Source organism: Lissotriton vulgaris, chromosome 7, assembly GCF_964263255.1.
Source record: "Lissotriton vulgaris chromosome 7, aLisVul1.2, whole genome shotgun sequence".
In the NCBI taxonomy this organism is placed as follows: domain Eukaryota; kingdom Metazoa; phylum Chordata; class Amphibia; order Caudata; family Salamandridae; genus Lissotriton; species Lissotriton vulgaris.
In genome coordinates this window covers 1,384,926,439-1,384,950,068 of record NC_141695.1, presented here as the reverse complement: position 1 = coordinate 1,384,950,068, position 23,630 = coordinate 1,384,926,439, and the positions used below count along the sequence as shown (strand labels likewise).

The 23,630-nt window shown below is 45.9% G+C and overlaps 1 protein-coding gene across 6 annotated transcripts in view; it reads right to left on the bottom strand.

The window, feature by feature from the left end:
* The window catches only part of TAOK2 (TAO kinase 2), a 1,046,857-nt gene extending 1,045,481 nt beyond the window's left edge, over window positions 1-1,376 (bottom strand). For 2 of the 6 annotated variants that reach the window (XM_086932114.1, XM_086932110.1), the window contains exon 1: window positions 1,204-1,376. The gene's annotated coding sequence lies outside the window, so the exon portion shown is untranslated. Of the gene's footprint in view, window positions 1-890; window positions 1,107-1,203 lie in introns of those variants that run through there. The other 4 variants (XM_086932116.1, XM_086932112.1, XM_086932115.1 and 1 more) reach the window with 3 other exon arrangements.
* Window positions 1,377-23,630: the final 22,254 nt, after the last annotated feature.

The following is a 23,630-nucleotide window of genomic DNA, read 5'->3' as shown; positions in this document are numbered from 1 at the left end:
CACACTAACGTCTGCTTTACATTGTACACTGTCTAACGAAATGGGAACGCACCCACATATAACACTTGGCCTACATAATGGCTATAACACCTAATCGTCCTTTTCATTCACATATACATTCAAATGCACGTCTCAGACACTTGACAGCGCTTCAAGATCACACCTTTGGCAAAGTCCACTATGTAAGTGCAATAATAATAATAATAATAATATGATGATCACTCATTACAGGACAGAAATAAGTACAAGAAGTTAATATCGATCACAAGGAGCTGCAGGTGTCTACAAGAATTTCACCACCTTTCCGCTAAAACATAGCCCACTGGAAAAACCTCTCTCCCCAAAAATGCTCCCTCTAAAATCAAGAGTGTGACTCCCCTTGGTTTCTGGGCATGTAGCGCACACTAGTCGGCAACAGAAAGACATTCCCAATAATCGAGCACGCAGATGTTGATAAGTTTGATGTTTAATTAACAACAGTTAAACACTTGTTTTAAAAATTCGTTGCATGCATTGTATTGTAATACCATTTGGGGAAAACAATCAATAGGGACTGGTATACACACATTAGCATTTCACATGCATATTTCCTGTATATCTTAGAAATATCCAGCGTTGACAATTTGCTGGACTACGAGACAAATATCTACAGAGGAGTACATTCGCAATGCCCCTACACATGTTACACATTTTAAAATACTTGCCAAAACTGCCTTATCCCAAGACTGACACTTCAGTGGTCAAATAGTTTAAACAAAGGAATGTTAAACAGCCCTAGTAGACAACATCTGCACTCTAGCGCCTGCATTCAAAGCTGAGCTGTGAAGTGCTCCATTAGTCCTGTGAGACAGTTGGTATAGTGGGAGTGAAACCTTGCAAATCACACTCACAGCCCTTGTTGGGGCCCCGGACAGCGACGGAGGGCCGTGGTGGGTTGCAGATGCGCGAAATAGTTCGCAAACCGCGGAAACCGGCTTGAGTCGTGCACAAACCAGAAGCAATTTCCTGCCGCGGCATAGGGTGGTGCCTGGGCCCGGGCGCGGAGCCGCGGTACTCGAGAGGATGGAATAGAGGGGGGCCCGCAGAAAATGACGCGTTCGTGACGCAAGTAGACACCGGGTGGCTCTGGCCAGAGGATGGAGCCACAGACGCTGCTGCGGGGTGGAGTTTAGTCAAATTATGGTTATTTTTGCAAGAACGTACTCACGAACACCGGTGCTGTTCAGATGTGTCAGAGGTCCTTCAGCTACTTTAGGCTAGGAAGCCGAGACGTTTACAGGAAGAGGGACAGGCAATGTCATCGTGTTAAAAATCAGGGAGTTCCTCGACCGACGGGAGGCGGGACAGGCAGCCGGGAGACTCTGACAGGAGCACGTGCAGCCTCCGAGGCCGCCTCAGCCAATGAACAATGGGGAAGGTTTAGCTGAGCCAATTCTAAGCAGCGGTACACAGTATCCTAGAGGCCGTACCCAATAAACACGTGATAAGAACTTCCCTATCCAATCGTTCATCAAAGAGTTTACAACCAATCCAATGTCATGTTATTTTCCAGGGCACTCATAGGTTTTGTTTCCTCCTATGCGATAAGCTATGAACGCCTGCCCCTTACCTGTATAGATGTAAATATAAGATGGACGTCTTTAGGTCTGCGGGACGATTTTCAGTTTAATTTAATGCTCCATCCATGGAAATGTTGTTACATTTCCTACCTATTGGGAAGGAACGTGTCAGTTCTTTTAAGGACTCGGAGGAAGGATAATGCATAACTTTCTTCACTTTATTGAAACAGAATGGAGCCCATAGCGGTAGGACCGATTGTCTTTACCCAGCAACTGCAACATACATTTTTATACTACGATTGTTGAATTGATGAACCACACATGGAATAGGTGGAAGGTAGATTTAATGCATACAGCAGAGCAGGTACACAGCCAGACAGGTTAGCAGTCAGGAGTAACTGACTACCTTGGAATACAGTACATAGAAACACTCTAAGCAGAATGTAGAACGAGCATGGTTAAAGCAACATGACATAATTACACAACATAACACATCCCCCTTTGAACAATAAAGAAAATGGAGTATAACTTGTGCCCAACACCACCCCCCATCGAACAGAGAAAGAAAAAAAAAAAAAAAAAAAAATTACAAAGGAAAATTCTCAGAAATGTAATCTGCTAACCACACGGGAGGCTTTTTCTCACGCCTAGGGTTTCTGAAGGCATGAACCTGAACTTCACCAGCAGAATTAGAAGAAGTAGAAGCACCCAAATCAGGTGAAACCTGGCCAGAAATGTCAGAGACAGGACAACTGGAAGCGTTGGACGTCTGGAAAGCACTGGAAGCTTTAGGACAAAACAAGTCCTCTAGGTCAAACAAATCAGAAGACTCTTGAGGGGAAGCTAGACAAGGAGGGACAACCTGAGGAGGAGGACATTTAGCAATTCTTTTGAGGTTCCAAACACGCCCATCAGAAAGGCGAACAGCATTGTTCAAGACCTCAACAATTCGCAAAGGTTCAGAAAAACTACTCTCCTCCTTGGAAGGCTTGCCAGGTTTCTTGACCCTTACCCATTGACCAACAACCAAGCTAACATCTTTCACCTTGTGCTTTGAGTCATACAACATTTTACTTTTAAGATGAGAAGCTTGGCTTCTTTCCTTAACGACATCTTCAGACCAATCTACCACGCAGGACTTAAACAACCAACCAGGAGTAAACTTGGTACGTGGATTCCTGCCACGCATGAGTACAAAAGGAGGAAAACCAGTGGCCTCGCAAATAGAAGTTCTGTAGGACCAGACCATTTTTAAAACTTGAGTTTCCCAGTCCTTACTCCCACCAGACATTTGAATAGTACTTTTGATGACGCGGTTAAACCGCTCAACCATGCCATTACTGTTTGGATTGTAGAGAGCAGTAGTCTTGTGTTTGATACCAAGTGTGTCAAAGTACTCTTTAGCTTTATTAGAGGTAAATTGGACACCATTATCACTGAGTAAAACTGAGGGGATACCCTCCAACGTGAAAGAAGTATCTAAAAACTTTAAAACAGAAGTGGTATCAACTTTGCTCACAACCTTTACACAAGGCCACCTGGAAAATAAGTCAATCAAGACCAAAATGTATTTTTGCTCACAGCCAACTGGACCCATGATATCAATGGCTAAATGTTCCCAAGGAGAACTAGGTGCAGTCATGCTGCCCATAGGAGGCTTACAGACAACCAGAGATTTGTCAGCAGTTTGACATAACTTACAGTTCCTAACAAATTGATCGATTTCAGCATCCATACCTGGCCACCAAAAAGAGGCTTTAACTGTACGTTTAGAACGGACTATACCAAAATGCCCCTCATGGCATAAAGCCATGATGGAGGACCGCAAAATCTTGGGAGGTATGACTCTTTCGCCGAACCAGATGCTGCCATCTTGAACACTTAAATCTAATCTAACATCCCAAAACGGCTTCAAAGGATGCTTACAGTCCACTTTCCTAGGCCAAGACCCAGCTAGATGGGATTTAACTAAAGACAGTTCTTCATCTTTCGCATATTCATCAACCCACCTATGCTTCGAAATGCCTGCACCATCCATGTCTTGTACATAGGCTACCTGAAAGGAGTTCCACAGTTCATCCTCACATTCATCCAGTTGCTTGGGCATTCTGGAAAGAAAGTCGGCTATGCAATTCTCTTTACCAGGAACGAATTCCACATTGTAACAAAAATCTTGCAGTTTGATAGCAAGTCTTGCAACTCTCGCAGAAGTGTTAACAGTACCTTCAGTGGTCAGAACTCTGAGTAGTGGCTTGTGATCACAGCGCAAAGTAAACTTGGTACCCCATACAAAAGCTCTAAAGTGATTGACAGCCCATACACATGCTAAAGTTTCTTTTTCGATGGTTGAGTATTTTTCTTCTGTGGGAGAAAGTGACCTTGAAGCATAAGCAACAATTTGCTCCTTACCACTCACACCAACTTGGGACAAAACAGAACCCAAACCTTTAATGCTGGCATCGGTGGTGATAATAGAATGAGCATCAGGGTTGAAACTCTTTAAGGAAGCAATATTGGCAATGCAGCTTTTGATGTCATCAAAATCTTGTTCACATTCTACTGACCAAGTAAACTTTGTCTTGTTCTTTAGCAACTGTCTAATGTTATATGTTCTGGTCGCAAAGTTGGGAATGTATTTCGAGCAAAATTCAGCTAAGCCAATAAAGGATCTGACATCATCTTTTCCCTTGGGGGAAGGAGCACACCTGATAGCATCAACTAAATTGGGTTTAGGTTTAATACCATTACAGTCAATGACATGCCCCAAGTAAGTTACATGATCACTGGCAAAGGTGCATTTCGTGTATTCAACAGTTAACCCTTTGTCGTTGAGAATGCTCAAAACCTCACTTAAGGTATTGTCATGATCAGCCCTTTCCTTACCAAAGATGAGGATGTCATCCTGAAAAAACTTGGTGTTTTTTACAGTGGAAAACAGTCTGTGCATTAAACGCTGAAAAACAGCTGCGGCCGAAGCCAAACCGAATGGCATCCTTTTAAATTGGTAACAACCCTGTGGGGTTATGAAAGCAGTGTATTTCCTGCTGTCTCTACACAAAGGGATCTGATGGTACGCAGACGATAAGTCGACTGTAGTGAACCATTTAGCCCCATCCAGCAAAGCTAACATTTCATTGATCTTTGGCAGGGGAAATTGGTCAACCACTATATTATCATTTAAGTGGCGAAGATCCACACATAGTCTTAATTTACCGTTGGATCGTTTCACGACCACCAAAGGGGAAACCCAAGCAGACGCTTCGATTGGTTCAATTATGTTGGAAGAAACCAATCTGTCAAGTTCTGTAGCCACGTCTTTTCTTAGAGCAATTGGCACACTTCTAACCTTATGGATCTTAGGAGTGGCAGAGTCCTTCAAAATTATCTTGTGTTCGAAGTCTTTCAACTTGCCAATTGTCTTTGAAAAGACTGCAGGGAATCTTTTTAACAGTTCCTCACCGGTTTTGGTGCCCTCATCCATAACCAAAACTTTCTCCACAGAATTGGGGTCCAGAATGATGTGTAAATCCCCTTGGTCCTTCCACCCTAAAACAGATGGACCCTTTTTTGATACATATAACTTGCCATAAGATTTACGGTTCTTGAACTCAAATTTCAGCCAGCGAAAACCAACTATGTCAATCTTGCCACCATCATAACCTTCAGGGTCAATATCCGAAGGAGACAGTTTAGAACCAACTTTGTCAATGAAAGTGTTGCGCCATACATTTTCGTTTATGATAGTATAAGGCGAACCAGAGTCAGCATAGACCTTAATGCGCACACCCCCAATATGTATCCAACATTCAGGTTTGTTATCAACAAGTAAACAACCATCCCTAATATTGAGGAGTAATTTTTTCTTTAAAACCACAGCGCAGTCAGAAGCTTGGTCATCATCACTAGAAGTGTTCTCATCCGAAACTAAGTCTTCTTGAATACATTTGACAGTCTTTGTCTTCCTTCTACATGCTTTGGTGTAGTGACCATACAGTCCACACGCACCGCATTTACTCTTTTTAGCAGGACAAGACTTTGCAAATGCCAAATGTTCGAAACTCCCACACCTATAACATTTGGGAGATTCAACACTGTGCTTAGGCTTTGCCCATGTTTCACTTTTTTGTTTAAAATTACCGGTTCTTTTTGAACTAGCATCAACTTTAGCCACAACATCTTTGCCGACATTTTCAGATTTTAAAGCACTTGCACATCTACTGGATGACTCAGCTTTACGAACTAAGGCTAGGATATCTTCTAAACAAGCATCCCCATTCATCCAAAGACGTTCCTGAATTGCAGGATTATTAGCGTGCATTACCACCTGGTCACGAATTAAGTCCTCAAGTAAACCGCCAAAAGCGCAATCATCACCCATTTTTCTCAACTCACCAACATAGTCATCCACAGACTCATTTTTAGATTGTTTCCTTTGGTAAAATTTGTAACGCGTGATACCCATACAAACCTTCGGGGAAAAATATTTGTCTAAATTGGATAGAGCCACAGTGAATACATTACTATCACCTCCCCCCACAATAGGCTTGTTCATTTGGTTATAGCATTTAAGACCTTTTGGACCCAATGAGTGTAAAAGAATACGTTTCTTTTGATCAGCAGACATTTTCCCATCAGAATCTACAGTGTCAATATAATTGAGAAAGTAGTCCTTCCATTCTAGCCATTTTAGCGTTGGTTCAGAACCTTTACACCAGAATTCCTGAGGATTACTTAGAGAAAATGTTTGTTGACTCATGTTGGTGTGAAGTAAGGCAAAAAAAAAAAATGAGTTAAATGATGTGAGAGAAGATTGCAAAGGAAGGTTATCCGTAAGGTGTACAGTTTGGTGGAATTGTTCAGTGAAAACAGGATCTTTCTATACACTGTCCGCTCTTCACCACCATAAAGTGAAGAAATTGCAAAAATTCCTGAAAATGTCTCCAAATTAGGCAAAACGTTCAGTTCGAGGCTTAAAGCAGCGATTACCTGTGACCGCGATGAAATCCGACTAGTGGGTGTCGAAATCGGTAAAAGAATCAAAAAAAAACGTCTTCCGTTTTTTTTTTCGTTTGACGAGTAGGCCTGCCCAATCCAAAATGGCCGCCACGCACCGTGTGATGCGTCACGTTCTGAGTGAACGTATGACGTTACAGAGATGCAACGCGAGAACCTCCAAGCTTGAAGACACGCGCGTTAGAAGCGCGTAATGAAAAGCAACGGTAAGCGCTCGAGCGCGATATATCAGCGCATCCCAGATATCCAAAATAAGGATTGAAATTATAGTTTTAGCCAAAAAATAAGGCGTCGCTCACCAGGCTTGTAGTGCGCAAGGATAACAATTGTCCTCTTAGCGTTGTTGCAGTGAAGTAACGTCGTCTCTGCTCCACTTGTGGTCTCGACCATTAGGAAGGTCGGAATTACCTTGAAAGCGGTTCACAGGTTAAGAAAATGATCCCGATCGTCGCCAATTGTTGAATTGATGAACCACACATGGAATAGGTGGAAGGTAGATTTAATGCATACAGCAGAGCAGGTACACAGCCAGACAGGTTAGCAGTCAGGAGTAACTGACTACCTTGGAATACAGTACATAGAAACACTCTAAGCAGAATGTAGAACGAGCATGGTTAAAGCAACATGACATAATTACACAACATAACAACGATGTACTTGTATTTTTTAGACTAACATTTTGTGTATTTTGAAGCTCTTTTGGTATTTTTACTTATTTGCACTTGCACTTTATTCGCTGCTCTAACCTTCCTAATACTCCGGTTTCCTTGCACTTTTCTAACAGTCCTGGTCCGCCGCGGCTGAAAAGCCGAAGGGCTGGTGCAAAGTAGCGTTTTCTCTATATAAATAAACCCAAAGAGAACAAGCAGGGATGTTTCTTGTAGTTTATTTGAAGTAAATATTAGACATCACAGGAGGGCGTCCTTCCTCTCTGTAGTCCAAGCGGAATCTGTTTCAAGAAACCGTTCATACCACTGAGAAGAGATTACAAGCACGAGAATACATTTCTAATTAAGGCACACTTAGAAAGATTACTAGACAGCATGCGCACCTAACAACGAGTGTGTGCATGCAGTCAAACACATGAAAACAATTCGAACAATGAAAATATAAGAAGCGCGTGAAGAACGTGAAAGCTATGTATTACATCACCCTTCCCCTTTCACAAACAAAATGAAATAAAAACTTAAGATAAAATAAAATCCTTGTACCTTGAAGTAAAAGGACAATTTCGAGTTGGTCTTATAGCGTTACCGTTGGGAGCTATAGCATCAACAGAATATGAAGAGTCATTTGAAATCAAAGAGTTTGATAAGGAATCATGTACATCCTGAGCTCGAACATCTTGAGTTTGAACTTCATTACCGGAAGAGAGCTCAGAATTATCTGTATTAAAATCACCTGAAAAGTGTGAAAAGTGTAAATCATCATAATGAATATTCTTCTTCCTTGAATGTATCTCACTTGCTTGATCAGGTGTTAACTTGACTAACATTCTCCTACTCCACCAACCTTTATGACCAAGAAATAAAGATCCCTTTGAAATTTTAACAACCTGTACAGGAAGTGATAATTTTGATAAACCCTTCTTAACCTTTATGGGAGATCTGATCATGACCCAGTCTTCAATTTTAAAATCATGAGTATAATTGCACTTTTTTGAGTCAAAGTTTTTCTTTTGCACCGATTGTTGAATTGCAACATTTTTAAGCATATTTTGTTTATTTCTACAAACCATACACAAACTAGCATTCTTTTTTAACATCTTAAGCCACGAAGGACAAAGTGTTCCATTAGGATCTCTCTTTTTAAGAAGCCTAAAGGGAGAAACACCAGTTGAAATATGGGGAGTAGTGAGATATGACCAAATCTTTTTTTTAAAAAATGTATCCACGGGCTCATTGACAGATATAGCTGTCTGAATTCCTTCTTTAATAAACCTGTCCATCCGTTCCACTAAGCCATTTGCCGAAGGAGAATATAAAGCAACCTTTACATTTTTGAAAAGTCTAAGGTCGCACTACGACTCCACCCACCAGCAGGTGAACCCCAGGAGCATCATGGTAGATGCAGTCTTTATAGCGTGTGCGCTATTCGAAGATCGTGTGTTTTTGTAAGGTTGCAGCACCAACTCTGGACACTGGTGTTTCGGAATAATTGTTCCTCTTCAGCAGAGTGTAGGATTCTTCGGGGTTTGCTGTGCAGGCTGCCAAGTGTTCTAGTTCAAGTTCAAGTTCAATATTTGTATAGCGCACTACTCACCCAGAGGGTCTCAAGGCGCTTGAGGGAGGGGGGTACTTTACTTATCGAATATCCACGTTTTTAGTTGTTTTCTGAAGGAGAGGTGGTTCTGTGTAAGGCGGAGGTTGGTGGGGAGAGAATTCCAGGTTTTGGCCGCTAAGTAGGAGAAGGATCTTCCCCCCATGGTGGATCTATGGATGCGCGGAATTGCGGCGAGGGCTTGATTGGACGATTGTAGTTGGCGGGTGGGGGTGTAAAAGGACAGGCGCGTGTTGAGGCATTCGGGTCCTAGGTCGTAGAGGGCTTTGTGTGCGTGGGTGAGGAGACGGAATGTTATTCTCTTGTTGACGGGAAGCCAGTGAAGGTCTTTCAGGTGACCGGAAATGTGAGCTTGGCGGGGGATGTCTAGTATGAGTCTGGCTGAGGCGTTTTGGATGCGTTGGAGTTTTTTCTGTAGTTTGGCTGTGGTTCCGGCATAAAGGGTGTTTCCGTAATCCAGTCGGCTTGTGACCAGTGCGTGGGTGACCGTCTTTCTTGTTTCGGTGGGGATCCAACAGAAGATTTTTTTGAGCATGCGTAGGATGTTGAAGCATGATGATGAGACGGCGTTGACTTGTCTGGTCATCGAGAGGGAAGAGTCCAGGATGAAGCCCAGGTTACGTGCGTGGTCCGTAGGTATGGGTGCGGTTCCCAGGGCCGGTGGCCACCATGAGTCGTCCCAGGCAGAGGGGGATGAACCTAAGATGAGGGCTTCCGTTTTGTCCGAGTTCAGTTTTAAACAGCTGTTCTTCATCCACTCGGCTACTTCTTTCATTCCTTCGTGTAAGTTGGTTTTGGCGGTGTTTGGGTCTTTGGTGAGGGAGAGGATCAGCTGGGTGTCGTCTGCGTAGGAGATGATGTTGAGGTTGTGTTGGCGCGCGATGGATGCGAGGGGACTCATGTATACGTTGAAGAGGGTGGGACTGAGTGATGATCCTTGTGGTACGCCGCAGATGACTTCGGTGGCCTCTGATCTAAAAGGGGGGAGGCGGACTCTCTGGGTTCTTCCGGCGAGGAACGAGATGATCCAGTCCAATGCTTTTCCTTGTATTCCGACGTTGCTGAGGCGTTGTATGAGGGTGCTATGACAGACTGTGTCGAAGGCTGCAGAGAGGTCAAGTAGGATGAGGGCAACTGTTTCTCCGTTGTCCAGTAGTGTTCGAATGTCATCTGTTGCTGCGATGAGGGCGGTTTTGGTGCTGTGTTTGGCTCGGAAGCCGGACTGTGAGGGGTCGAGGGATTTGTTGGATTCGAGGAAGGCGGCGAGCTGACTGTTGACGGCTTTCTCAATGACTTTGGCAGGGAATGGGAGGAGCGAGATGGGGCGGTAGTTCTTAAGTTCAGTGGGGTCTGCTGTGGGTTTCTTCAGAAGGGTGCTGAGTTCGGCATGTTTCCAGCTTTCCGGGAAGGTAGCGGAGTTGAGGGAGCAGTTGATGACGTCTCGGAGATGGGGTGCGATAATGGTGTCTGCTTTGTTGAAAATGTGGTGGGGACATGGGTCGGTTGGCGATCCTGAGTGGATGTGGTTCATCAGGCGGATGGTGTCTTCAGTGGTGATTGGGTTCCAGGCGCAAAGGTTGTTTGAGGGGGGTTTTGGTTCGGAGGTGGGTGGAGTGGACTGGTCTCCGGACTGGTTTTCAAAGCTGTTATGTATGTCGGCGATTTTGTTGTGGAAGGATGAGGCTAGGGAGTCGCAGAGGTCTTGGGAGGGAGTGATGTCGTTGGTGCCGGTGGTGGCGTTGGTAAATTCTTTGACGATGTTGAATAGTTCCTTGCTGTTGTGGGCGTTGTTGTCAAGTCGATCCTTGAATGCTGATTTCTTGGTGGATCGGATCAGTTGCTGGTGTTTGCGGTTGGCGTTCTTGAAGGTGGCCAGGTTGTCAGTGGTTGGGTTTTTTCTCCAGGCTTTCTCCAGGGTGCGACAGAATTTCTTGGATTTCTTAAGGTCATCGTTGAACCAGGGGGCTCAAGGGTGCTAGTTCGTCGGCGCTGTGGGTGATCCATTGTGTGAGGTTGGTGGCTGCTTGGTTTGGGTCCGATGATTTGGCAGGAGGGTTTTGGTGAAGCGTTGTGAAGAGCTGGTCGGTGGTAATTTTGTTCCAGTTTCTTCGGGGAATTGGTTGTGGGTGGTTGTGGGTCGTGGTCTTTTTGTAGTTGAAGTGAACGCAGCTCTGGTCCGTCCAATGGGGAGCTGTGGTGTGATTGAAGGAGATGTGCTTGCTGGAGGTGAAGATTGGGTTGAGCGTGTGCCCGGCATAGTGGGTGGGGGTATGAACAAGTTGTTCGAGTCCAAGGTTGGCCAGGTTGTCCAGAACGGTGGTGGTGTTGCTGTCGTTTTTCTTTTCCAGGTGGAAGTTGAGGTCTCCCAGTAGAATGTAGTCCTCGGAGGGGAGGGCGTGTGGGCTGATGAAGTCAGTGATGTCTTCGCTGAATTGTGTGCGGGGTCCTGGTGGCCTGTAGATGAGGGTGCCTCTGAGTGTGGTCTTGAGGTCGGTGTGGATCTGGAAGTGAAGGTGTTCGGCGGTAGCGAGGTTATCGTCGGAACTGGTCGTGATGCGGATGATGTTCTTATGGACGATGGCGATGTCTCCTCCTGTTTGGTTGGTGCGGTCCTTTCGGATGATCTTGTAGCCGTCCGGGATGGCTATGGCGATGTCGGGAGCTGATGAGGCGTTCATCCAGGTTTCTGTAAGGAAGGCGACGTCCGGCGATGTTGTGTCGAGTAGGTTCCAAAGGTCAATGGCGTGTCTGTGGACCGAGCGGGTGTTGAGCAGGATGCATTTCAGGTGGTTAGTGTCGGAGCTCTGTTTGGAGTTTGTGGATTTGGTGTGGGTCCTGATGCAGTCGAACTTGCAGGAGTGGCAGGTGAAATGTCAATGGGTGTGTCCTGGGGCGGCTTGGTAGCAGTTTGGTGGTCGGCCAGGGTTAAGGGCTGAGAGGGTTTTGGCGTCGTACGTTATGCGGGCGGAGTGGATTTTGCGGGGGTCTGGTGCTGGGCGCGGACGGGCGTAGACGGGCTTACCTTTGGCGCACCTTCGGCACGCATAGGGCGCGTCCGCTGCGCGTGAACGCTGTGCGTCAGCTGTTCTGACATAAGTGGATAGTGGGGGGGGCGGAGCGAGGGAGGAGCAGCTGGGAGGCGGGAGCGGGGTGGAGAGGCTGGCTAAGAGGCACAACAAACAAAATGGCAGCGAAAGCAAAACTGAAACAGGACGAGATTGGGGCACAGAGATGAATGCCACTATGGGCAGTGGCACCGGCACAATCAGACAATAATTCTTAATTTAAAAGTCAAGCAATGCGAGCGCTCCGACAGTCAGATTGCACAGATTAAAATGCGAGCAGTGAAATAACGTGCACAAATTAAATGCGAGCAAAGGACACAATAATTCTTTTGCAGCAGTGAGCAATAGCAGGCACAAGATCTTTACAAGTAATAAGAACAAGCGCTACGATACCCAGGCACCAATATTCTTTACAGGCAAGCAGTGTGAGCCAAGCGCTACGATATCCTGGCAGGGAGCGTGGGGAGCGACCACTTCTGACAGAGTCAGAAAGGTCACAGCGCTACTTCCAACGGGACGAGTCTTATCAGTCAGTGGGAGGGAGGAGCAGCTGGGAGGCGGGAGCGGGGTGGAGAGGCTGGCTACGAGGCACAATAAACAAAATGGCAGTGAAAGCAAAACTGAAACAGGACGAGATTGGGGCACAGAGATGAATGACGCTATGGGCAGTGGCACCGGCACAATCAGGCAATAATTCTTAATTTAAAAGTCAAGCAATGCGAGCGCTCAGACAGTCAGATTGCACAGATTAAAATGCGAGCAGTGAAATGACTTGCACAAATTAAATGCGAGCAAAGGACACAATAATTCTTTGCAGCAGTGAGCAATAGCAGGCACAAGATCTTTACAAGTAATGCGAACAAGCACTACGATACCCAGGCCAATTTAACTGAAAAGTCTAAGGTCGCACTCCGACTCCACCCCCCAGCAGGTGAACCCCAGGAGCATCATGGTAGATGCAGTCTTTATAGCGTGTGCGCTATTAGAAGATCGTGTGTTTTTGCAAGGTTGCAGCACCAACTATGGACACCGGTGTTTCGGAATAATTGTTCCTCATCAGCAGAGTGTAGGATTCTTCGGGGTTTGCTGTGCAAGCTGTCAAGTGTTCTCAGGTTAGATACCTCTCAGGGCGCGTGGGTGCGCGATCAGAGCTCGTCAGCTCGTAGCTCAAGGGAGCCAATTTAACTGAAAAGTCTAAGGTCGCACTACGACTCCACCCACCAGCAGGTGAACCCCAGGAGCATCATGGTAGATGCAGTCTTTATAGCGTGTGCGCTATTCGAAGATCGTGTGTTTTTGCAAGGTTGCAGCACCAACTCTGGACACCGGTGTTTCGGAATAATTGTTCCTCATCAGCAGAGTGTAGGATTCTTCGGGGTTTGCTGTGCAGGCTGCCAAGTGTTCTCAGGTTAGATACCTCTCAGGGCGCGTGGGTGCGTGATCAGAGCTCATCAGCTCGTAGCTCAAGGGAGCCAATTTAACTGAAAAGTCTACGGTCGCACTCCGACTCCACCCACCAGCAGGTGAACCCCAGGAGCATCATGGTAGATGCAGTCTTTATAGCATGTGCGCTATTCGAAGATCGTGTGTTTTTGCAAGGTTGCAGCACCAACTCTGGACACCGGTGTTTCGGAATAATTGTTCCTCATCAGCAGAGTGTAGGATTCTTCTGTGGTACTGAAAATTCTGGACCCTGCTATAAGGTGGTACCGAAGCCCAACACTCGTGTCAGAAAATATCATCGTATCATGACGAATTTGGTATCGGCAGGCCGGTAATGATTGGGACATTATACCTGTGCATTTGCGTCATGATTGAGTGACGCAATCACCCTTAAATAGTAGTTTCTGTCTTGAACCCTCGGGTTCCATTTTGTGAGCGGCAGCCATCTTGTGGTTGCCCTTACATAGTCAAATTACCGAGGCCGAACTCGATCTGAAAGGACACGTACACCTTTGCTGACTCCTCTGTGACCTGGGCGAGCTGACTCCACTGCCTCAAGCCAAACCTGTTCGGACAGTCCCCATCCCAATGGCCGAGCGAGATTAGCATCAAGGCACAACATGTCATAAACAGTTTACCGCACACAAGCAATGGCTAATCACACACACACCTGTCTCTGTTTCTTCTTTATGGCTAGTTTTACAAGAAGGAGGTGCCCGATTTTATTGGGGGTTCATCGATATCTGATGAAAGTTCTGGGCCTTGCTGGGTAATCTATCACAAACTGGACAAACGAAATGTGGGCTTGTCATCATGACTCTGCTTTTTCATTATTGTGAAAATATGTATATGGCCAAACTGTAAAACTAGGAATTCTTGCCTGAAGCTGATATTTGTGTATAAAAAGAGAAGGCTGGTTCTGTAAAAACGAGCAGTCTCCTGAGAACATACATGCTCTTCATGCTGTTGTACTTCTAGGACACCTCTTACTGGTTGCAGCCAATAAACTCGATCCTTGACATCACCTAGAAGACTCTGTGTATCTGAGGTCCAAAACAGGAAGAACTCAAGAGGTCTTTGAGTGTCCCCCTGGCACCGCCGGGTCCCTAAAAACCAGTTACCTCAGTTGGCGCCCAACTCGGGGCGGTATCAAGCGGTATCGGTCCAAGCCAGATGTTCGTGAGGAGCTTCGTGTGAAAATTCCAGAGGACGGCCAACCACTTCAGCGACCCCTGCATGTCGACGTGGTTCCGAAGGTCTTTGCTGCGAGGTTCCCCGCGTCCCGACGGCTACGACGGACTGCTGCCCTGATTATCGCCCTGTTTTGGACCCATTGATGCTTGGTAGAGCGAAACGATAGACGAGTCTTCTAGTGACGTCATCGATCATCAATACTTCAGTTAAGTATAAGTGGAGCGTCTCCCAGTCCTTAGTTTGATTCTTAGTTTTGGTATCCTTGAAGATACGCTTTGATTTGGAACTTGCAAGCGCCAAAGCCGAGGGACTCGTGTATTCACGAGACTATCGTATTCCATAATCCTTTGAAGTTTGAAGCTAGACTAGAGAGCGAAGATGCCTGGTCTTAGCAGACTTGGAAACTTGTTTTGTCTTGGTTGTAGTAGGGACTCCCGATTAGAGGATTCGTGTCCGGTTCCTCCGATTGGAACTCCAACATATGAGCTCTATGTGAAGCATGGCGTAGGCCCTATCACATATAATGAAGTGTGGATCCGATACACCAGAAACGATGGTGTCTTAAAATGGCCACAATATGGTAGCTTTGATACAGAGATTTTAGATAATCTAGAGGTGAAACTGTTCAAGAAGAAAGCCCGGCCGGCGATGTTTGACTCCTTTCGCTTATGGCGCAAAGAAGCCAAACAGAAAGAAATTAAATTAGCGAAGAAAAATAAACAAGGTATGTCAATGGCACAAGCTGCCGTTGCATTCAGGGATAATGAGGAAGAGCAAGAGAGTGAACAAACGCTTAGAAGTAGGAAGTTAGCAGTAGATAAATGCTACCCAGTTTTGCCACATAAAGGACAAGGATCAAAAGAGACAATTGAGAAGGATCCTTTAATGTCTCATCTACTGAGTTCTCCATCTCCATATGCGCAAAGTGCTACAGCACCGCAACAACCTTTAGTTGTACAACCCCCTATTGTTGGACAACAGGTTCTAATACAAGCACCAGCTCCTCTTCAGCTGGTTTCTACTCCTCCGGCGCAGCCCTCTCAAGGGCCGCGCCTTTGCTACATACTCCATCTGCCTTTTCTACGACTTCGCCTACTGCTCCAACTGTTTATCCTAATACTCCTTCTGCTACTGCCTCGACTTCTACTTTACATCATCCTGTCTTTTCTGGTGTTTCTGCCTTTCCACCAGCTTCTCCTTCTGTTCGACAGAGAGTAGCGAACACTGTCACTGGTCTTTTCTCACCTTTCTTTGGGTCACCTAAGACGACCCCTAATACAGAACGTAGACAGTTGCGGAGTCGACTGCCTGACTATCACGAGAGAGAAGTACTGAATGAGTTAGCACGTAAATGGGTTACCAATACCGTAAAATATGACGTTCAGTCCATAATGGAAGTCTTCCGTCAGTGGGAAGCATCTACACAGAGATATGTTTTTGAACAGATGTGTGTATTTCTTTGTGAGGATTTGAGAGGCAATGATCCAGCATACGACATGCCTGAATTATTCCGTGTACAGTTCAAGTTCGCAAAAGGCATGATTGTGGGTGCCGATGTTGAACAAGCGATTGAGATTTTGTTGTCTTATAGGAGTAAAGGAAGCAATTCTAGATCACTGTCCGAGCATGACATGACAGGTGGGAAAAAGGCGCGACAGTATCCCATGAGAGAGGTTCCCCAGTTTGGAGGGAAGGTGATGCAAATGCGAATCCAGCCATTCCGCCGCATTTCCAGCGTGTATGGGTACATGTTCCCTGGAAAAGATTTGAAGTTCTAGTGCTCAAGCAGACATTGCCTGATCCCCGCAAAAATCCTGCACGGTATTATAAGGAGTTATCACAAACTGCCAGCTCCTGTATCATGAATTTAGCCGATGTAGACATGTTGTTTGGAAATGTTGTTCCACAGCCTTTATGGGGAAAGATTCGTCATGCAGATCATGACCAAGAGTTAGGTGATACATGGGTTAACATTGCTGCTGCTGATGCTAGACAAGTTGGTGGCTCTAAGCCCGAGCCTTTAGTAGCAGAACTTCCTGGTAGAATTATCACATATATGAAGACACTGATGCCTGAATTGCGTGTGAATTGGGACAAGTTGTCTGCATGCAAGCAGAAGAAAGACGAGAATGTGTCTGACTTTTTCACGAGGTTTGAAGAGACCTTCGTCGATCATAGTGGTCAGGATATGGCTACCGAGGGTGGCCAAAGATTGTTTGTAGACAAATTTGTACATAATTTGCTTCCTGAACTATGTAATAAGTTGAAAGATTCAGAGAGTGCATGGGCTGTTTCCACGTCAGCGCAGATTTTAGCCACAGCCCAGTACTATGAGAATAGACGCAAAGATGAGCGAGAGAAGGCAGATAAAAAGACTAAAGAATTGAAAACTAAAGTCCTTCTCCAGCAAGCTTATCCGCCTCGTACTGCTAGTCAGCACGATTATCAGCAACCCCAGCAGTATTCGAGAAACTTGCAAAGAAACGAGTCTTCTCAACAGCGTTTACCATATGGTCCAAATCAGTGTGCGTATTGCAAGGAAGAGAAGTCGCCGAATGGATGAAACAAAGCCGACTGAAACTGAATTCAGACAAAACAGAAGTCCTCATCTTAGGTAAATCCCCCTCTGCATGGGACAACTCCTGGTGGCCGGAAGCCCTCGGAAATGCACCCATCCCAACAGACCACGCACGGAACCTTGGCGTCATCCTGGATTCCTCACTATCAATGAACAGACAAGTCAGTGCCGTATCCTCTTCCTGCTTTAACATTCTTCGCATGCTCAGAAAAACATTTCGCTGGATCCCCACCGAAACAAGGAAAACAGTCACCCATGCTCTGGTCACGAGCCGACTGGACTACGGAAACACCCTCTACGCAGGCACCACCGCTAAACTCCAGAAGAAACTACAACGAATCCAAAACGCCTCAGCCAGGCTCATATTAGACATCCCACGCAACGAACACATCTCTGGTCACCTTAAAGACCTCCACTGGCTACCCGTCAATAAGAGGATCACTTTCCGACTGCTCACCCACGCACACAAATCACTCTACGACATCGGACCAGATTGCCTCAACTCTCGACTGTCCTTCTACTCCCCCTCCCGCCAACTCCGCTCTTCCAGCCAAGCCCTCGCCACTGTACCTCGCATCAACAAAACTACCATGGGAGGCAGATCCTTCTCCTACCTGGCTGCCAAAACATGGAACTCACTCCCCGCCTACCTTCGCCTAACCCAGAATCACCTAACGTTCAGAAAGCAGCTTAAAACGTGGATATTTGACAAATAATCCACCTCCCCCTCCTAAGCGCCTTGAAACCCTCTGGGTATGTAGTGCGCTATATAAATTTCTTGACTTGACTTGACTTGACATTTCAAGAGTAATTGTCCGGCTTTGTTACGGCGTATGAATGGTGTTTCTGGTGCAAGAGGGCGAGGTGTTCAACAGGCGCCTAGAGGTAGGGGTCGTGGAAACTTCCCCCAGAATGCTCCTTCTTTTCCACCTCAGAAATCTATGAACATTTTTGACCAGCAGAATAATGCGTCTTCTAGGACAGCTCAGTACTATGCTGATGACTACTATGCAGAGAACGAGAATGAGGGTAATGATCGCTAGGACAGCCATGGACAAAGAGAGGGAGTTGTTTCAGTTCCAGTAGATCAGAATGGACCTTATGTTGAGGTCATTACATCAGGTGTGTCAGAGCCTTTTCTGTTGGATACTGGTGCTACAAAGAGTTCTATTATGCACTCAAAACTTCCTGGCGCACCTTTGTCTGGCGAAATGAATGTTTCAGTAGGTTTTTCTGGTGCCCCGGTTAGGAACCCGATTTCTAGTCCTATGTCCCTTTCTGTTGGGCCATGTGAATTAGAAGCACCCCTCATTCTTACAACAGGTTGTGGTGAAAACTTGTTGGGATTGGATCTGTTAAAAAGACTATATGCGACTTTGTACTGTTCTCCTTCGGGAGTACAACTTACCCTGGGTAAGAAAGTGGTTTCTCCAATGTATTTGTCAAGGGAAAATATTCCAACAGAATTGTCTTCTCTTCCAGATAAACTGGTTCTAATGATGTGGGTCTTTTGGAAATAGCGCCATATGTCATAACATTGAAAGCCAATGTTAGGTTGCCACGTATTCCCCAATACAAGATCTCTAGCGAAGGTGAAAAGGCGTTGTTAGCAATAATTTACGATCTGATTGAGAAAGATGTCATTGAAGAGACAACAGGCAACATTTGTAACAGTCCTGTTCTGACGGTTTTAAAGCGTACTGATCCTTCCCAACCACCCGTGTATAGGTTTGTGATTGATCTTAGAGAAGTGAACAAGATTGTTGTGCCACAGTTTCCAGTTGTTCCCGATATAACTGCCCTATTGACTATGGTTCCAGCTTCAGCCACTTGGTTCTCGGTGATTGACTTGAAGAATGCTTTCTTCAGCATCCCGATTGCCGAGGAGAGCAGGGATATTTTTGGCTTCAATTTAGGAGGCCGAAGCTTCTGCTTCAAACGCGCTCCTCAGGGCTACTGTGAAAGTCCATCTATATTCAGTCAGGCTCTGAAATCACAGCTTGACACGATTGTTCTACGTGATGGTGCGACTCTTATTCAGTACGTCGATGATTTACTGGTAGCTGCAGATACTGAGGAGATTTGCAAGCAAGCCACTTTGTCATTGTTGCGTCATTTATGTGATATGAAGCACAAAGTCTCTCTTTCAAAATTACAATATTGTCGACAAGAAGTGACCTACTTAGGTCACATCTTATCGAAGGAGGGAAGGAAGCTGACCCCAGAGAGAATACAGGCAATTGCAAAATTGAGTGTCCCAAGGACACAGAGAGAAGTGCGTGCTTTCTTGGGCATTACATCATATTGCAGACAATGGATACCGAATTTCTCCTTGATGGCCAAACCTTTGGTGGCATTAACTTGCAAGGATACACCGAAACCCATTCCGTGATCTGAAGAGTGTCAGAAAAGCTTTTACGAATTGCGTGATGCGTTGTGTTCGGCTCCTGTGTTGGGTACCCCCGACTACAGTAAGCCTCTTACATTATATGTCCACGAGAAGGAAGGTTGCGCATTATCAGTCCTGACACAGTCTTTTGGGGACAAACAGCGTCCATGCGCGTACTTTTCAGCAACTCTAGATCCCGTAGCTAAGGCATTTCCAAGTTGCTTGAGGGCCACTGCGGCAGCAGCTGTCTGTATTCGACAGTCTGCTGGGTTAGTAATGAATAATACACTGATAGTTATGGTCCCACATGCAGTAGACATCTTGCTAAACAGAACAAAGACACAGCACTTAACTAGTGCTCGACTATCAAGTTATGAGCTGACACTGTTAGCGAGTCACATACACATAAAGAGGTGTGATACATTGAACCCAGCCACGTTATTGCCCATTTCAGCAGAGACAGATGAGGTCGAACAACATGACTGCTGCTTTAGGACAGAAGAAGAGACAAAAGGGAGAGTAGACTTGCAGGACACTCCTCTTCCTGAATGTAATGATGCTTTATGGGTTGATGGTTCGTGTTTCAAGTTGCCGAATGGTGATACGACTGCAGCATATGCTGTGACGACGTTGCATACGATTGTTGAAACTGCACGTATCCCACACAATTCTGCGCAAGCAACAGAGTTGATTGCACTTACAAGAGCGTGTGTGTTGGCAAAAGGAAAACGAGTGAATGTGTACACAGACAGCCAATACGCCTTTGGCGTGGCTCACAGTTTTGGACGATTGTGGCGTGAACGTGGGTTCCTGACGTCGCACGGTTCTAAGATCCAGCATGGTCAGCTAGTGAATGAGCTTCTCGAGTCACTGACCTTGCCACTACAAGTTGCAATTGTGAAATGCAGTGCACACAAAAAGGTGACGGATGATGTTGGTCGTGGGAATGCATTTGCAGATGAAGTTGCAAAAGAAACTGCAAGGAATGTGATGAGTCGAATGTGTGTTGCAGGTCCTTCAAGATGGATTGGTGATGTGGGTATGCGTGAAGACACGATTGAGAGTGTGAAGTCTATCCAATCTGAAGCCACAGAGAAAGGGGTGAATGAATGGAGAGAAAGCAATGGTAAATTGGATGCGAATGGTTGTTGGGTTGAATTGTCAGAGCATCACAGATGGCTGTTACCCGATGCGTATGTGCTTGCAGTGGTGACAATGGCTCATGGGATGGCTCACATCAGTGTGAAAGGGATCTGTAAGTTGTTGGCTCCAGTATGGCAGAATAGTGGAATCCCTAAATGTGCAGAGAATGTGGTCAAGAACTGTATGGTGTGTCTGAAGTACAATCCTGGTAGGGGAACCCCAACTCCAGCTGGTCATTTTGCGCCTCCAACGTATCCGTTCGAGGTTTTGCAGCTAAATTTCATCCACATGGAGAGGTGCAACAATCTGAAATATGTACTCGTTGTTTGTGCCTTTTCCAGGTGGGTGGAGGCGTATCCCCTTAAGGACAATACTGCCTTGTCCACAGCTAAAGCCCTTGTCAAAGAATTCTTCCCTAGGTATGGAATGCCTAGAATGGTCTGGAGTGATAATGGGAGTGAATTCGTGGGACGAGTGATGAAGAGAGTGTGTGAAGGGCTAGGCATACATCAGAAGTTTCACGCTGCAAATCACCCCCAATCAGCTGGATTAGTAGAGTGCTATAACGGCACTCTAAAGTTGAAATTGGCTAAAATTCAAGCAAGCACAGGTCTTAAATGGCCTGTCGCCCTGCCTTTGGCACTCCTATCGACAAGAATGACTGTTCACTCTAGAGTGGGACTTAGTCCACATGAGATTGTGTTCGGCCGTCCGGCCAACATATGTGGAGTGCCAAGGCCCACAAAGTTCAGTGAAATAGAGCATCCTGTACTGCTTGACTATCTGCGCGAATTGACGACTAAATTGCGTGTTTTACACCAACAGGTCCACAGTTCTTCTCCGCCAGCGTCTGATGATCCAGGCCACGCAATTGAACCTGGCACCTGGGTCCTGGTGCGAAACTTCCAGCGAACCAAGAACGAGCAGCCTCGCTGGCCCGGACCCTTCCAAGTGTTGCTGGCTACCCGCTCTGCAGTACGTGTCCACGGCAAGAAGAACTGGGTGCACGACGCCCATTGTAAGAGTGTCCCGTTACCTCTGCCTTATGACCGGTGGGTCTAGGAGGGAATTGCTGACTCTGAGGCTGAGACTGTGCCTCGTTTCTTACCCTTCAGTGATGCACGTTTGAAAGGAACTACTTCAGAAAAGGAAAGCGATAACATTCTGCAAGGATCTGTGCCACCGTCAATGCAGTTGGACACTACTGAGCCTGAACTCCTGTTTCTAGACCACACAGCAACTGGTCGAAACCGTTATAACTTGAGGCCAAGACCTATGACTATGGACAAATAAACAAGCTTTTTCTTTTTGATTGTGCAGCTCTCTCATCCACGAAACTTGCTCATTTTTGATTTTCAAACCGCCATCCGGTTCTGCTGCTAGGGTCGCGGTTGCCACAGTCTTTGGAGTGCAGCTGGAGACGGTTAGGTCGACAGTTCTGGTCGGTCTAAGGGAGTTGCCCTAAACTGACAGAAGCACTCCTTAGCAGAATCAATCTCCCACCGCTGGCAGCAACTTAGAGGATGGAGTTTCCCAAGATGGAGAGACCTGCCAGATCAGCGAACTTTGAAACGAGAATATGCAATGTGATGGCGAAAAAACAATTTTTAATAATATGCATTTTTATGTTGTGTAGTATAATGATGTTTTTGGTGGGCTATGCTTTATCCACCTTTCGAGTATCATTTGCACAAGACACTCAGCCCACACCTCCTCCTACTGTTTCCCCACACTCCTTTCACCCTCTACCTGAACACGAATCTGCCGGAAGATTAGAATTTACAAATAACTAATTCGTCCAGCTCCTACACCAGCACCAGTCTGTAATGAACACGATGAATTGTTGGGTATGTGGACTTATGCCACACACGACAGATAAGGGTATCCCGTATTTTGTCCTGCCATTTAGTTACTATGGTTCTCTGTGGGCATTTCAAAAAATGTTCCTATTTGCCATAGAACCATATCCCCCGCGTCCCACAGGAAGAAATTCAAGCAACAAGGCACTAGTGGCAGGAATCAGAAATACAAGCAGAGATATTGACACATACAGAACAATTCCCAAAGATGAATTTAAGGCGTACAGTAGATGGAATATAACTAAATATGGAATTTCCTTGAGTGAGAGCCAGCGAGCAAAGAAATCCTCCCCAATCTGGATAGTACTCCATCAAGGTCACCTATGTCTGCAGGGAAATGGGAAAAACCCTAGAGCTCAGTTAGGGAAGAGTGTCTGTACTGAAGTGTAGGTTTTCTCGTCTCAGACCTTCCCTTTATTCCTAGCAGCTAAGGGTACCTACTTCGTCTGCCACGATAGAGCATATACATGGCTGCCCCCTGACTTTTCGGGCACATGTTTTGTCTCGTTCCTGTTGCCACCCACCTACACGGCCGAGGCAGATTACCATCGGACAAGGACAGTTAGAGGTGTTGTGAGTAAAGACGACACTGCGGAACAGGAGTTTGGAGATTTCGCAAAAGGTTTTCTGCCGTTTTGGGGGCCTATGGTGAACAACAGGAACATTCGCCAATTGACGAGGGTAGTTGAATCCGCCGTGATTGAAACGGCTGGTGCCCTTAGTAACCTGACTGCGGAGCTCCAGTCGGACCGCCTTATGACTCTTCAAAACAGGGTTGCCCTAGATGTCATACTTGCAGACCGTGGTGGGGTATGTAAAGTGATCCAATCCAGTTTCTGCATTTTCATCCCTGACAATGCTCCGACAGTATACCAGGCCATCTCCAAACTGCATAAGATCTCTGATTCCATTCACGTGGATAAAGGGGACTGGTCTTTAATGGGGTGGTTCTGGGAACTGATATCTGCCTGGGGATGGAAAACTCTGATATTCATTGGGATGATTTTAGCCATTCTGTTCCTGTTCTGCCTGTGTGTACAGTGCGCTCCTGCAATATGTGGCCTCTGTGCTACATCATGTGTACATCATGTGTAAGGAAGCCTGTGT